Here is a 17,040-nt window from a genome sequence, read left to right as displayed (position 1 = left end):
CCACAATTCAGAAGTTTTACTAGAAGTAAAGTACTCCCTGATTTCAGGTGGTTATTATGTGAATAAACTGTGATCCTAATATGTTGTTTACTCTTCTTCTGCCATACAAATTGGCCTCTTACTCCAAAGGCTTCTGTCCAGAGTTCCTGCATAGTTGCAGCCCTCAAACAGATGCATTTTTGGATAAGCATGGAGAAAGAATTCCCATTATTTTATAGAAATCTGACTTTCCAGATAACAGCAGCAAATCAAAATGAGTGAGAATCATGAAAGGGTAAATCATGTAAGACACAGGGGTATTTGACAAGAAAAATGAAATGCCTTTGTAAGAAAGGAATTTCCATGTGTTTTTTGATCAAGTCTCTGAAAACCTGAACCTTTTCACCAGAAAAGTCATCCCAGTAAATAGGTATTCTTGTAGTGACAGTGACTCAGGAGTATGAAAAGCTTTCAGCTGTTCCTTCTTCCACCCAATACCAGTACCCATCTTAATTTACACAATATAGTATAATTCTGTACTATAAATATTAGATTGGACATCCCAAAAACTTGGTATAATCTATGAATAAATAAGAATGTTCTTCAAGGACAATTACTATAACTGGAATGAATAAATCAGACACAATCCTCCTCCTTCCACATTTAACTGACTCAAAGGTCTAAGCACCAACAGGAACTGAAAAAGCTTTTCCTGGAAAATGTTCAGTGTAGAAAAGATAGCCTACACTGCAGGTAACACAGTTCAAGAATAATGAAATCATATTCCAGGAATAGACACAGGTTGCTCCAGGCTGAGATAATGGAAACAACTAAGGGCACCATTTAAACTAAAACTAAATTATGTCTGTGTGAGAGAGCTATAAATTCAGGCAGAAGAGAAAGGAGTAGTTACATGACTGTGAGTTTTCAATGAAGCTCGTTGGATAATTGTTGAACCTGAGTTTTTAATCTATAATTGAGGTGATTATTTAATTAGAATTTTATTAGAAACCATGCACTGTAGCAACATCCTCTTTCAGTTTACAGATATCAGCTGGGTAAGACAGGCGTGAAGACCTAGAGTGAAACAATACACCTCACTGAAAATTCAGCATGTCTAATTAGTTACCTAAAGGACTGATTACTTAAGTTTGGTGGGAGGGTTGCTTCCATCATACTAAATCCTTCCAGAAAATGTACAAATATTTCAATAAGAGCAATCAGAAGGAAACCAAATTAAAGAAGATTACTACTAAAATTTCTAAGCTTGCACAAATTTTTTTCTGGATGCTACATACCACAGTGAAAAACTGGAATTAGATCTAAAAAGCATTACATCTCCAGTTTCATATATCAGAGGAATTTCGTTAAGTCATATTGTATATCCTTTAGATAAGACTTTAACAGAAAGAAAAAATAATAATAGCTTTCAGAACTTGTATCTTTGCCAACACCTCCTGTTTCTAAAAAATGCCTTTTATTTTAATTGCAATTGAATATTTGCAGTAAATACAGATCATACTATCTAGCAACCATTAAATGCTTTAAATATTTTTAATGGTCTCTTACAGCACTTAAGTTTCTAATGGATTATAAAGTTCAGACACAAAACTTGATAGGTTGAGAACCAGTACTATGAAACAAATTAAATTTCTATGTATTTATTTATTCTTTCCTTAAAACAATAGGTGAAATCTCAAATGTAGCCTTTATTAGAATCATAAAAACTGCCTATTTTTTTTTTTTTTTGTTGCTGCTTCCCTTCTAAATCTGGTACACTCAACAGACTCTCAGACAGCCCTGCTTTTAAAAAATAAGACTGTCAGGTCACATCTGTGTAATTTTCAACCTACTTTGATTTTCTGAGCATCAGCCACAAGGTCTTCCTGTAATGGCATACTATGTTTTCTCTGTTAGTATTCTGAAGAACAGGAACAGAGTTCTGATGTTCTTTCTTCCTTACTCGGGCAACACCATTCTGACTTTTCAAAGAGCCTGCCTCAGCAGGGAAAGCTGACCTCATCCATTTAACACAAGAAAGGGCAGAACTGGGAAAATATTAGCTGCACATTCATCTCTTGTTTAATATCAATAATGTGCATTGTAGTATAACCTAGCAGCCGGACAGTGCTGTGCTTTCATCTCTTCATACCACACCACAGACAGAAACAGGGAGTTTGTAACCTGCAAGGAGGCTTATAACCTTATAGGAGTCCTTATAAATACAACTAAGGGGAACCATCTTGGACTGAATAACATACTCAGGATCAGGTATCCATGTTTTCTTATGTCGCATAAATTTATAGAATGAGTAATTCATAACACCACATAAGCTGTAGCATTATCAGGCTTACAAATATAGCAGAACCTGAAAACTGACAGCCAAAAAATACATGAGCATTGGCAAAACTGCATAGGAGGCATTTATTTCCTGTAACAGTTACAAGTTGGCATTTTTCAAAATGTTGCAAGCATTTACATTTTTGGTACTAACTTTTTATAATGACAATTCTTATGGTATCCTTCAGGACTTCTGACTTTAGCTTTCAGACTTAAATGTACCAAATTAGATCCATTTAATTAGTTATAAGGAAGAAGGTTTTTACAAGGAGGGTGGTGAGACACTGGAACAGGTGGCCCAGAGAGGGATGGTTTCCCTGGAAACTGTCAAAATCAGACTGGAAGGCATTCTGAGCACCTTCTGATTTAGTTGATCTTGGTCATTGCACAGGGGTGGGACTAGATGACCTTTAAATGTCCTTTTAACCCAAACTATTATATGATCCAAATTGAAAGCCTCAAATGTCTGGACAGAGAGAGGCACAATTTTGAACTACTGTCCTCACACATCAGTTATCAAACTCAGCTAGGAGGTTTTTCCTTCAAAATACATTTCAGCTTCCTATCAAATTTTTTTTTCCAGAGGAGAGAAAAAACATTAACAAACAATCTTTCTCTCTGTCCCTTGACACCTTCCAGGGGGAAATATCCAAACATATTTTCTCAGACAAGAAATTTTTATGAAACAGTATCTTCCAGGCTGCTTTGGTTTGATCAATATTCTACGTGTTTTTCTGTCTTCCACTGCAGCTATTCCACTTGGCATAAGCCACTAAATAATCTTCCAGCCATAAGCTGAATTCTCAGAGAAGAATAATCACTACCATAAATTCTGTGTTTCTTTCCTTTTCCTCTCAAACCCCCCAAAAATTTAGGGTTTTTACCAGTGCAGTGGAACAAAACTGCTGGAGCCACCTCCAACTTTCAACTCAAATACCATCCAAAAACTTCCCAAACAAGTAAACACCCACAGGACAACAAGTCATATGTGGATAGCTGGAGAAAAATTTTTCCTTCTGCTGCACTGTGCAGAACATAACTCCAAGTTGACCAAATCTGACTGGATGAAATAAAAGATATAATGAGCTCACCATCTTGCCCCCTGGAAATGATCAGTAAAAGGAACAAAGTTAACTTCTGAATAGCATCTGTACCTGCCAGGAATATTTGCAAGGAAGTAAATCACCATCATCAAGAGAAGGTGGGGCAGGTTTTCAGCAAATTCCCTAGACATCAGCACCCACAGCAGAGCTCCACGATCTGCTGCCTCTCAGCTGCAGCATCATCCTTCACCAAGAGCTGCCAATCCACACCTACACTCTCGTGTAGGCGACCCACACCATACAAAATTTTAATGCATTTACTGCTCCCATTTCAGGTCAGATCAGGCACTGGAAACATTCCTGATTAGTAGCGAAATATTTCAAAATAACGAATCAGTGATGCCATATGTGACTTGCTGGCACTGTACCCCACCAAGTCCAAGATGGGTGAGGATGCACAGAGAAACAGAGAACCCCTTTGCTACTTCTTGTCTAACAGAACTTTGTCACTTACTGGCAAAAAACAGCTGAAGACAGAAGGTGCCCAAACTCAATTTTTCCAACCATTTTGAGATTAAAAACCTTTAAAAATTCCCCAGCAGAAACATTATGTGTTCAAACTAATTGACAAGAAACATGATGTTTTCATTTAGGCTTTAGTAGTAGCTCATGAATCTCCATGCAAGGTATGCAATGAAACACAATCCCAGTGAATTAGAAGTATTTTTGCTTTCAAGCCTTGTCATATGTGTTCTGTTTATTAATTTCAAATGTACTGTATTTATACTACTAATGAAATAAAATATTTTTCTATGACACATGCAATTTCTTTATCCAAGAGCTCCAAAATCAGAATAAAACTTTAGTTACCTCACTTTGAAGCTATGAAACCATAATCATGATTATTTGCTTTGTAGAACTAGAATAAAAAATATTCCTATCCTCTAATTCTGAAAGATCTCTTTAAAACCCACTGTTTTCTTACAAGGTTGTCTCACAGACAGTATTTCTTCAGTTAAAAATTAACAAGGCAGATAAGCCAGCAGGCAAGTTCCTAACATACACTGCTTCTACCTTGAACACGATAATTTTGCACTGCCTTTTTTTTTTTTTTTTTTTTTCCATTTTAAGAAGGGAAAAGGCATCCTCCAGAGACGGCTCTGCACCCAAGTAAGGGATGCAATTAAAAATCAGTCTTGTAAAACATTATTGTTTCTCTCAGAAAGGATAGCAATCACAGCCTTGTGCAACCTGAATGTGAATGAGCTCCTTCTGTATCCCGTGCAATTTCACGCTTTTCATCAGAACTGCTGGTCCCTGTGTGCTCAAAAGGTGAAAGTAGGATAGTGATAATAAAGAATATCGGCACCTAGACTGGCAGACTAATTACACATAATCCCTATATGTTATTGTCCAGACAATAACATATAACTTCTGTCTGGACATACACTTTCAGTGTACTTCTGATTTTAATAATTTTTCATGAAACATACACAGATATTATATTTAAAAAAAAAAAGCAGTTCTCTTCATCTACTAAATCAAGCACATAAGCACTGCAAACAGCCCTTAAGTTTTTATTTTAAAAGACTTATATCTGCATGGGCCATGATATTGGTAGGGAATACATCAGTCAGATGCAATGTCGATTTTTCACTGCTCTGCCTCTGACTACCACTATAAGCAACTGATGCCTAAGGAAAAAGTAAATAAGCGAGGGAATGGCAGCAATATTTCCTCAACAGCCAAGGGACTTCCCAAGTCAAAGTCTGTGTCTATACCTTTGCTCTGATAGCGCTTCAGGGGGATTTTGACAAGAATTCATTAAATGATTTCACAGGCTGCTTGTGTAAAAGAATGTCCAATAGTTCTAAAATTTTTTGAAATCTTTCAGGTTGAAAAATTGTGTTTGAAACCTGATTCTTTGCACCATAAGAAACGGAATAAACAGTCTGCACTCTTTTCCACACTGTTCAAGGTTATATAAAATTCTGGGATATTGTTCAGATATGTTTCTCCTAATGTGAAATCTGTCAGTGAACTTCCATCTCCTCATAAATGCAAGTTCTGCTGTACTCTTCATTGCTGGCCTTTTTTCTCTTTTTAACATCCATCTTTCTCTTTTGAGAAAGAAATCCAGACCAGCATGCAAACTTCAGTATACGTGAACACACCATGGATTTTGCAAGTGGATATGCAGCACCATAAGACATTTTCCATTCATTATTCTTCTTAATGGTGTTTAATTTTGACTGTTACTAAGTTTGAAGAGAAATTTTCAATTAGTGATATACAGCATTGCTCCAAGACCTACTATCTAAATGCTAATGGCTAATTTCAGTATCATTAATGCAAAATATGTAGTCTAGGTTGGTTCCAACTATGAAGTTTTTTATTACTTGAATCTGAAATTTCATCTGCTGAAAGATCACTCTATAATATCAAGTATTCCTAGATCTTTTTGCCACAAGAGTTAGCTCTCATTGCTCTTAATCATTTGGTCCAATCATTTGGCCAGTTCTGTGCAATCCACATTTAAAATACTCATTTTAATACTTTAAGGAATGTAGCAAAAAAAAAAAAAAAAGGCTTGAACTAGAGAACTAAAAAAATGAACTAGAGTACTAAACATTCCGATAACATATATGAGAATGATTTTCTTTTGTCTTTGATATGCCAGCACCTGATTTCTGCCACTCAAACTGTAGAGTAAGAAAACCACTCATTTTTTAGGATTACATTGCTTTTATAACTAAGAAAAACAGGAAAAACTGAGAATAACATTTTCCAGTGATTTGCTTAAAGTCAAAGAGTACTTAATCCTGCATAAGTAGATATGCAGAAGGTAAATGAAAATAATATTTCTAATTCTCATGGAGCTTATAAATCAGCAGAATAGTGTACCTTTCTTTTACTGTAGGATCATATATAAATACATATTAAATAAACCTCTGAGCATTCAATCCATGTGCTTTATGTGCTAAGAAGAATATTAAAGAATTGGCTCCATGCTGCTCTTTTCCTACTCTGAAATGTAGTATTTATTTTGTTTCTGCCATGATGGGATTGCACACCTTAGAGAATGTGTTTGTGGATTTTAGTACTAAAGAGACATGTCCTTCTGTGCAGACGTTCTAAATAACTGCATGGGGCTATTTTGAGCAGGTGAACCAACTATGCTCAACCAAAAAAGGAGAAAAAAATCTAATCATAATTCAGAAATTAAATTTAGAAGCTATATCACTCTCCACGCATTTTTCCAACTTATGTTTCCAAATGAAGTCCTAGATGGCAAAAAGCAGCTGAGAAGGTAAACATGCAGTCCACTTATGTGTGAGTTACAACACACAGTAAAATCAGCTGTGAGCATGTGGAGACCGTGTGGTCTCAGTCTGAGAGCAGCTCTAGCATGCAACAGACCAGAAAACTTAATTGATGCACACAGTAAAAGACCATCAGCTTGCAGAAGGGGCCTCACTGATTCTGCCATTTGGTCTCTCACAAATAATTCTAGAGAAAGATCCAAATTAACCCGCCAAGCAAGCACCAGGGAAGGATCAAGCTGGAACACTAGCTGGTATTCCTGGTAAATACAGGAATGGCACTGCTGCTCAGATCACAGTGTGTAATTGCACTGCGAAATATGAAAATTCTCAATAATAATGTTTTATTACAGTTAAGTTTAAAAGCCAGAAACAGCACATTTTGGCCAGAGAAAGATGTGGTTGCAGTCCAGATCTGTAAACAGAGCTAAACACTTCACTGCTATTTTACTCACAACATGAAATTGGCTCATGAATGCTTTTGTTGGAAACAGTCTCAGTGCTCCCAGCTTCCAACACCTTCTGCTGGTCCACATCTCCTACACAGCTGGGAAATTTCATTCTACTTAGCAAAAAGACTAGAGCTAATTAAAAGCAATGTAGTCTTTTGGAAGGCAAAGAAAGGAGGGTATTCAACCTCTCCATCACTTCAAACAAAAATGCTCACATTCAGTTCTGCCAACAATTTTGGAGTATACAAAACAACACTGACTGTGAAAGGCAGGCTTTAAAAATATTTTACATGCATTGAAATAATTGATATACTTAAATATTGCTTTCTTTTTTTTTTCCTTAGAGTAGCTCTACAGATATTTCAAAAAAACATGCCACACACTTAAGTATCTCCAGCTCTTGCAGTACCTGTGGGAGACAACTCCAGCTAAGAGAAATGCTCCTGGTAAAGGCAAGCATACATTTAACTACAGTTAAGGTACAATACAACCCTTCTTCAGACAAGGAACTGTTGCTTCCCCTACACTGATCATTCCCAGATATGGGGTTTTTGCAGGTGCTCCCCTGCAGGTAACCAAGTCAGAACAAAAGACACAGATATTCATACTGATAAGGAAGGTTCCAGGAAGGGAAGGTTAGGGAAGGGAAGGTTAGGGAAGGGAAGGTTAGGGAAGGTTAAGGGAAGGGAAGGTTAAGGGAAGGTTAAGGGAAGGTAAGGTTAAGGAAAGGGGAAGGGAAGGTTCCGGGAAAGGAAGGGAAGGGAAGGTTCCAGGAAGGGAAGGTTAGGGAAGGGAAGGTTAGGGAAGGGAAGGTTAGGGAAGGTTAAGGGAAGGGAAGGTTAGGGAAGGGAAGGTTCCAGGAAGGTTAGGGAAGGTTAAGGGAAGGTAAGGTTAAGGGAAAGGGGAAGGTTCCAGGAAAGGAAGGGAAGGGAAGGTTCCGGGAAGGGAAGGTTCCGGGAAGGGTTATATTCTTCTTCTCCCATTGTATTAGTCTTAGGTGAGTGGTACAGGCAATTAGGCTTTACTTATGCTTCCAGCATCATCCTCACCCAAAGATGTCAGAAACTTAACTAAGGAAATCAAATAACTGCTGTCAACCACTCAATTTTATCAAACTTTACTTCAAACTTTTTTCTCCTGCAAATCAAATTTATCAGTGCCTTCAGCCTTCCTCAAATCCTTACACTGCTGCATTGCCAGACACTGAAAAAAGGTTTTTCAAGACTGCTACTGTGGTCCCACTCAAGTCAATGGGTGTCACTATGGGAGAGTTAAAGGACTTAGCTCTCATTCAAATGCTCAGGCAACCAGAAGAGGTACATATGGGAAAGACAGTCACCAACATGTAGACATTTTACATGGAAAATACTGAAACTATTTTTAATTGCTGACTCACAGATTTGCACTATGATATCAGTGGAGAAAACTACTACATTGCAAGTTCAAGAGACTGATAAAATGGAAACTCCTGATAGATAGCAAGGAAACAGTTATACTGTTCTCAAGCTTTGATTTTTTTTTTTTTTTTTTGCAAAAGCTAATCTGAACAATAAAAAAATAGTTATTGTTTTATAAATAAAGGCAACATTTTCAAAATGAAGAAGTTCATTAACATACTGATGACAATGCTAAATATTTCAAGATTTAAAAGAAACATTGGAGTAATTTAAACAATTATCTACCTTTGAATTTCCACCGCTTATTTTCATACAAAAGAAAACAAAAAAACCCCTTGTATGGCATTCTTGTTTGAGACTCCACTCATACAAGAATGCCATAAAATATAAAATCAAGAATGCCATAACGAGATTCTGAAAAAAATAAATCTGAAAGGATACATTTTGTAAATCAAAAAATGCTCAAAGATGTTTCTTTTTTGTTGCTTTTAACACATTACATAATAATGAACTAAAATGATATCTTCAACAGTGTGAAAATTGGAAGGGGGAAAAATGTCCACCTTGAACGAGGCCTGACTGTGACTTTGCATTCATGTTTATTCTCTACAGAAAGAAAGAAATGCATACTTTTTTATTTTTATTTTTATGAGAAAGTACATTTTTGGGAGGATAAAACATCACAAAAGAGTAGTGAAACAGCACAGAAGAGTAGGGAATGCTTAACCGAGAAATCTCTCAAAAGCTTTTTCAATTTCACACCGCTCCAGTACCCTTTTTATCAGAACATCTTGTCTGTGCATTTTACAAATTTCCAAGCTGTTATAATGCTCCCAGACTGACAGTGCCCAGCAGAGCCAGGTAGCAGTGGAGCCTCATTGTGCCAGGCACAGTACAAAACACAATGGCACACGTTTTATCTGCCCCAAATTGCTTCAGCAGGGACACGTGGCCGAGGGGTGATAGCGCAATCACAGCCGTCAGCCAGGCCCTTCTCCAGTGATGTTGTCACGATTTCACACACGGCTTTAAAGTAATATTTATCAATCCCATGCATAAAGGTTTTATTCTGAAGACAATTAAGAATTTGAAATCTCTCCAGCCACTGAGTTTTCAGGAAACCCCACGTTACCCAGGCTCCAGGCTCTTCTCTCTGCAGCACAGCACACACAGAGCCAGCATGCTCTGCAGCCCTCTGGAAGCTGTCTAGCAGAGTCCTTTTAGATACAGCTATTTCATTTTGAAAAAGCAGCTGAGGCTTTTTATTCCCTGTGTGGTATTTCTGCTCCCAAATTGCAAGTGATCATAATTTCATGAGAAGCAGTTTAGAAAGTGAAAAAAATAAAAACCCAAACAAAATAAAATCCCAGTTGGCTACTTTCCCTATGTAGAAAATAGTAAACTTACTACAGAAGTTGCTTACTAAATATCTGAATTCAGTGCCACACTACAGAAATATCCTAGTTTTGCCTGTACTTTCCATTTTAAAAATGGTATCAGAATTTTTGAATTCTTGTTCATTTGCAAGGTTGGGCTTGACTGATAATCCTCAGTTTGAATGATCTGTGAACAGCAGCCTCTGATACACTGCTGCTTACCACTGGCTTGTGGTTAAATACCGCTTATCCTCCAGGCATAACTGAAAATAGATTTTAAATGGCACTGGTATAGAAGCAATGCTGTTTTCACCTACACCTTTCACTCAAAGAAGGTATTTGCCCCTTCAGGATTCATTCAGCATTCAGACAAAAAATGTAAGTGGTACTGCCTAGCAAGGAAGAAGCTACTCCTAAAACTGATTTGATCAGAAGGAAACTTCTGCTCTGATGATGGTTGGTCCCTTTCAGAAGATTTTTTCTCCAATTACTCAGTTCTGTGCTTGGGCAGCTGGAGATGATGATCAATCAAGTCTCTCTTCAAGCAGTAATAACTTTTTAGAATTTGTTTTATCATACAAAACCCAGATATATGAATAATAGGTTGCTTCTTAGCACCTGCTAAATTATTACATTCAGGCTATATCTCTTCTACAGGCATTTTTAATTTATCTCTAAGAGGATTTATGGAATGGAGATGCTATTTAAAAAACAGATTATGAGATCAATGCAGCCCAAGGTATTTCATTTCAGCTTTTACAATTAACATGCACACTGGAAAAGCTGGAAAGGCCTCTGAAGAGCAGTGGATTTGTCAAGTGCTCTGTCTGTCTCCCATATGGATTTTCAAGGGGAGGTAATAGAAGACCAACAGCAAGTATCAGAAAGCCATAGACAGCTTTAGGAGAGAGTGCTAAAAAAAAAAAAAGACATGCCACAAAGAAGCACCAGATACAGAATTTACTTATTTATTTATTGCAGTAAGTTATGCCAGTGAAAAAGATCAGCTTTGCTAAATGGACCTTGTTGAGAATGAAGTGAGCTTCACTCTCTCCTGATAGTTAACTTGCAACTGCCACACTTTGGTGGCAGAATTCATTGAACCTGTCTCTGTTTTTAAAAGAAATGTGCCTTCAAGCATTACCCTTTGACCAGTATTATTGTTTCTATCTGCCTCAGGAAACACAGAAAAAGCAGTTTAGATGCTGTCTTTTTAGAGATAGAGCTGTGTAGGTCAAAGAAGGAAAATACTTGGACATGCTATTAAACCTAAACTCTATGCACTGACCTGGAACCAGGGCAACGCTGTGAGAGCTGGCCCTCTCTGGGAAAACCACTGCTGGTTAGAACTCAAGCTTGGAAAAAGTCTCTAAAGTGAACTGAAAGGATATGGATTTGAACAGAGCTACTAAGACATATATAAGCTATACTATATAGGATGCATCCTGAAGGAAAGATGGCATTATATAACTATTAAGGAAAAAGCAGCACTGAAGGGGAAAAGCGGAGAAGAAGGAGAGAAAGGAAGAAAAAGAAATCCGGAAAGGAGAGGCCCAGGGGATGAATTAGTAGAGAAGAGTCAGTGGTTTCATTTTCACTTGTCTCTCCAGGCTTTGGTACTGCCTATAGCTCAGCTTACTATATTTAGAAATGGATGTCTTCCTGCAGGTTTATTCAGTGATTTGAACTCGAAAAATTTCTCTTGTTGGGGGAAGAGAAAGGGAGAGGGTAAAATATCCTCCTGTGCCACAAAGACTGAAATTATATTTCAGATTCAACTAAGTCTTCAGTAGAATAAGACACCCAATTTTGAATCAGAACTTGGAGGCAAATACACTTGTATAATTTCAGCATTAGTTGTTGGATACAAAAAAGCAGTCATTTATTTCTCCATTTGTTAGCAGCTCCAGTCTCTGAAAGATAACTTGTTTCCCAGACACAGTTGGCAGGAAAGTCAGATTTTCAGTTTATGAGATACCATTATTTTCCTTTCCACCAGCCCTGCCACATATTTACATCATTTACGAAAAAAAACATTTACAACATTTATGAAAAAAACCAGCAACTCTTTGAAAATTACCTATAAACAGAAACTCAAACAAATTTTGAATTCATAGGAAAAAAACCCAATAGAGTTTCTGGCATAAAACACCATTTTTCCATTATTTGGCTGGGCCATCTTTATGACAGCTGAAGAAGAGAAAATTGGCATCAAATTAAGAAGTGCTCTCAAATTCAAAATTCTCTACCAATTCAAAGGTAAAGCATGGCTGGAACAGATGACTGCCTGTTAAGCCTGTGGGAAGGATGATCGGGCAATCCCAACCTATGGAAAAGATAGCTGGATTCTGAGGGGGAGGGGAAGGGTTACCAACAGTAAATCCGAGTGGTCTGCTGGAAACTTGCACAGGGAGAGAGCTGAGCAGCAAATGCTGTCCAAAATGGATACAAATATGTTGTCAAGTTTATGTGACAGATCCATTATGGGTGAGCAGCTTAGCAAAATGAACTCGATCTCAACTGTCTCACAATATAAATGCCACAAGCTCAGAAGGACCTGAGCTTCCAGTTCCCCCATCCCTTACTCTGAGGTCTGCAAAAGCGAGTTGGCATTCAGGAGAAGCAGCAGGTCAAGGAAAGCCTTATTCACAAGAACAACCACTCTGGGAGAGACCCTCCTGTTACATGCCAAATCTGCCACACTGTGAAATTACACATTTTCAAACACATATGCTCCCACAGTTGCTCTCTTCTTCCCCAGCTGCAGAAAGCAAATTTCAATGCAGTTACAGAAAACAAGTAATATATCTATTTGCATATTCTGATTTCTCAAATTACACCAAAATGCCATAGCACATGATATTTTTTTTCCTGCCACGATCTAATGAAAGAGCACAAGAAGGATAATTAATGATCAAGGGGTGGTAGCAACTTGTAAAATGACATTTCCTCATGATGTATGCATGGGACATATATGTGTAAATGAATGCTAGAGCTTTTAAAATGTACTCAATTTTCAAAACCAGAATATTTAACACAAAGTTAAGTTTTACGATACCAGTTAAGGCCACATTACAATCTTTGCTTGTGCTTCTGTGATTTTTCAGCAAAAGACATTTCAGCACATGTTTAAGTCTCATTAAGGTCTTAACAATGAGAGCCTTTTGGTTTGCTGAACCATGGCATGAGCAACCAGCTGAACTCAAAGGATCTTCAGAATAACCACAGTACCAAGGCAGCAGAGTGGGCACTGAGAAAAGGTGAAATTCACTATCTCCACTACTCAGGAAGATTTCTCTAGCACTTTGTTGAATGTAGATGGAAATGAAATAATCTACAAGATCTGATGTTATTTCTTCCTTTTAAAATTACTGCTAGAGGACACGCCAAAGTTTCATAGAGGACCTCTTGCTAATTCAGTATAGTATAAATACTGTATTCAAATGTGACTCTTAGCTAATTCAGTATAGTACAAGTATCTACAAGCGTAAATCTGAGTGCAGGGACACGTGTAAGAATTTATCAGAGAAAAGCCACAGTCAAATATGTCCTCCTAGCCAACATGATGAGAGACAAAAGTACTGTAGATGCCCTCATTGTAGAAAATACTGACAACTCCACTTGTTTATTAATATCTAACCTTGGCCTTGCTCCAAAATCCATGTTTGATGCCACAAAGTAGGAAGAATAGCAAGGAAGCCGTCCTGGCTGATGATCATCTAGCTTAGTATGTTATTCCACAGGATGAGATACTGCTGAGAAGACACACAAGAGTTTCATGCACAAACCCAATCATGCAAGAATCACCTTATATATTTTTCTCTTTCTTTCTGCTCTCCACTCTTCCCCTTTGCCAGTGCTACAGCACAAGAGCAATCCAGCTACTGGTGAGGTGTTACTGTTTTTCAGTTCTGCTCAATAAATGGACTGAGAGCTGACACCATGGCTCCTTAGCCAAGGTCTGACAGTGAGCTTCCTGCCACTGCAACTCAGCCAGCACTGTGTGGCTCATTCATGGGGTAAGGATTCCTCACTTATATCCAAGAGTCAGCCAAAATCTGCCATATAAATCATACACTTGCTCATGTAGTCACTCAAAGCCACCTGAGTAATTCAGCAACCATTTCCACTTCCCATCCACCCACACCTTTTTTTAAAGCATGTAGTCCAGTGTTTATTACAATACAGCTTTTTAAGACTTATGTACCTCAATATTTGCAGCAGGGAGCATACTGGTGCCAGTTCTAGCTCTCGAGATTTCTTGAGATGAAGAAGAGCTTTTGCTTTTCTTTAACTGGACAAATCCTCACTGGTCATGATTTTTTTGTTTGTTTTGTCTGCATTTCTTTTTTTTTTTTTAAACAAAAACAATTATATTGTTGTCATGAACTCTGATTGGATAGTCAATCTAACAGACTTTGAATTTTGCATTTTAGTCTCAAAAGACTGCATTTTATTAGTACAATTTGTTGAAAGTAAGTGATTTTCAGTTTTTTAGTGTACCCATATAAAATGAAAAGAGATATTAACTTATGTAAACATCTACCCTTGTTACCATTTCAAATGATGACCTTATGAGACTGGATAAAGAAACAGCCATTAACATAAACTGGTAGACTGCCACGAAACCAAAGGAGAAAGATAATGAGCTATCAAGCAGATTAGCATGAACTAAAACTGAAACAAACAACCCACATATTTAAAAAAAAAGAAAAAGTAATAAACCAGCCTCCAGTCTTCAGTATTTACTGCACATATAATGTCAGGTTGTTATTTTCACTGACATCTTTCTGAGCCTCTGCACATTGCAGTACCCTCTATTAGAAAGAACGCTGTCAGAACAGAAATAGCTTCATTTTCAGCTCTGTCTCCACTGAAAGTTTATTTTCGATTTTTTTCAGGTCCAAATTCATCTCTGGGGGGAATCTTATCCAGTGCTGAATGACACATAATGGTATCACTGTAATAAATAATTATATTAATTAATTTAAAAGCAAAGCAATATGATGACTGATTTTTAAAGGTGTTTGCTTGAGTTCTTTAACATATAGTCCATGTTCACTGCACAGTTTACCTCTCCTGTTCTTGTAAACTACATGCGGATGGTACTCCTTCATTTTCTTTACATATCAGTTACTGGCATTATTTCTTAACAGAAAAGCAGCTTTTCCCAAATACTTTCAGCAGATTTTATTCTCTTCTGCCAACCTTAGAGGACCTGCCTGAACCTGGCCATTATGACTCCAATTTCATCTCCTTTGTACTTTTGCTGTGTTCAAGCCATGCAACTGATAATTAAAGCAGAATGAACCAAGGTGGGGAGTTGCCATCACAACAAGTAACTAAGCACTAGCAAAGAGAGAAACCCAAGGTACTGAACCAGGGATAATGAAGGGTGTTTTTAACTGTATTTGTTCAGCTTCTCACTGTAGCTCCTCCGCTATAACCTCTGCCACTGAACTCTCACTTTTGCACTCTTCATTTCCCTCTCAGGTTCATATTACCAACTTGCTGGAACGTCATCTCCTGAAACAGCTGCCTGTGTGCCTGCCTCTCTTTCTCAGCAAAGTGCTGCTCCTCCTGCAAGAATAAAAGTCTCACTATTCTTCTATGCACATAATGAACAGTATGCACATCAAATCCACCGGCTACCATCTGTTTTCCTGGTAGATTTTAGGACATTAATTATGTTACTATGAAAAAACTTTCAATGTGTTTGTGGCTTGACAACATTGTCTGTGTTTTACAGACTGTAATTCTGTCACTCTGTTTCTGGTTTAAACCTGTGGTACAATCTATATTCCATTTCCTGAGGATTGGACCTTCCAGAACATTGGACACTTGACTGTTCCTGTCAGTCTTAGATCATAGATTTGTCCTCTTTTAAGGAAAGATCTTATCTATGAAATGCATTGATCTTTTCTGCTACATAACAGATACTCATACACACACACAAACACCAGGAAGAAAACGTCTACTGAAAAGGTGAGTTCATGCAGTTCTCTGATATGAATCCTTCTCATTCTGCAAGGAGGGAGAGATCCACATATTTCTGCAGCACCATTTTTTCTTTTTCCTGCTTCCCACAAGCAAGAATGGATTTATCCAATCCATGATAAAAGGCAACATAGCAATGGGAAAATATATCCATTTGATCCAGTGTTCTCAATCACATTTACATACACACGTGTTCAACACTCATTTCTCTTAAGCACTCCTGCGGTATGAGCGCACTTCTCACTTGAGGCATTCATGCTCAGACCCCATTAAGTGCCTGCCTGTATAATAAATTGCAAGGTATTACATGCCCACAAAATAAACTTCGTTTTATCTGGGAAAGAACAAATTTCTGAGCTGTAAATCACAATGCACTGACATTTTAGAAGCTGCTCAATTCATGCGTGATATATAGGTCTGGGTGGCAAACTGTTCTGGTGCTAAAAATATTATCATATATTTTACCTTCCCTGTCATTTAATTTACTGTCACTTCATCATCCCAGTGCTAGTCTGGTGCTACCAGTTTGCCTCTGATGGTCTGTATCAATTTGAGGGAAAATGGACATTTTTTCCCTACCTTCATTTCTAAATCCTAACTATAAAAAAGTTAATGTAAACAGCAATAAACAATACATACTGCAAATAGGACTGAAAATCTGAAACAAGAATATATATACACATATATATATATATATATATATCTTGTCAAGATTACTTCAGAAAAAGTTACCTTGCAACTTGAAAAATTACATCATTAAGCAGTCTCCTAAACTGGTTTTCAGAAATGGAAAACTTTTAGCTATTTATAATTTCCTTTTTTTTCTTTTATACCTAGAAATTTTTATTGCAACTTTAAGTTGCAGTCCCAACTTTTTCAGCTCAACTCTTCACAATTAAATACACTTTTCTACAATGCATCAATTTGATTGACACAAACAGAGCAGGACACCATTTGCCTAACTGCTTCTGACTGCCAAAACTCTTCCAGGAATCGCTTCCATGGTGGATGTTCCTGTGAGGAAGTGTTTCTAGAGCCTTATGCAACCTTAACTCAAATCCTTTTACATTTTCTTCACTATTTCTCTAGCACTGGAGCAGCCTCATATACTTCAGGGTAAGCAAAGCTCCTGC

At 37.5% G+C, this 17,040-nt stretch overlaps 1 protein-coding gene across 20 annotated transcripts in view; it reads right to left on the bottom strand.

Moving 5' to 3' along the window:
- The window catches only part of LOC135444249 (poly(rC)-binding protein 3-like), a 497,164-nt gene that overhangs the window by 282,317 nt on the left and 197,807 nt on the right, over positions 1 to 17,040 (bottom strand). The gene's annotated exons all lie outside the window — the stretch shown is intronic.

Source organism: Zonotrichia leucophrys, chromosome 2 (genome assembly GCF_028769735.1).
Source record: "Zonotrichia leucophrys gambelii isolate GWCS_2022_RI chromosome 2, RI_Zleu_2.0, whole genome shotgun sequence".
Classification (NCBI taxonomy): domain Eukaryota; kingdom Metazoa; phylum Chordata; class Aves; order Passeriformes; family Passerellidae; genus Zonotrichia; species Zonotrichia leucophrys.
Note: the sequence above shows the minus strand (reverse complement) of the source record. Positions and strands in the feature narration are given on the sequence as shown.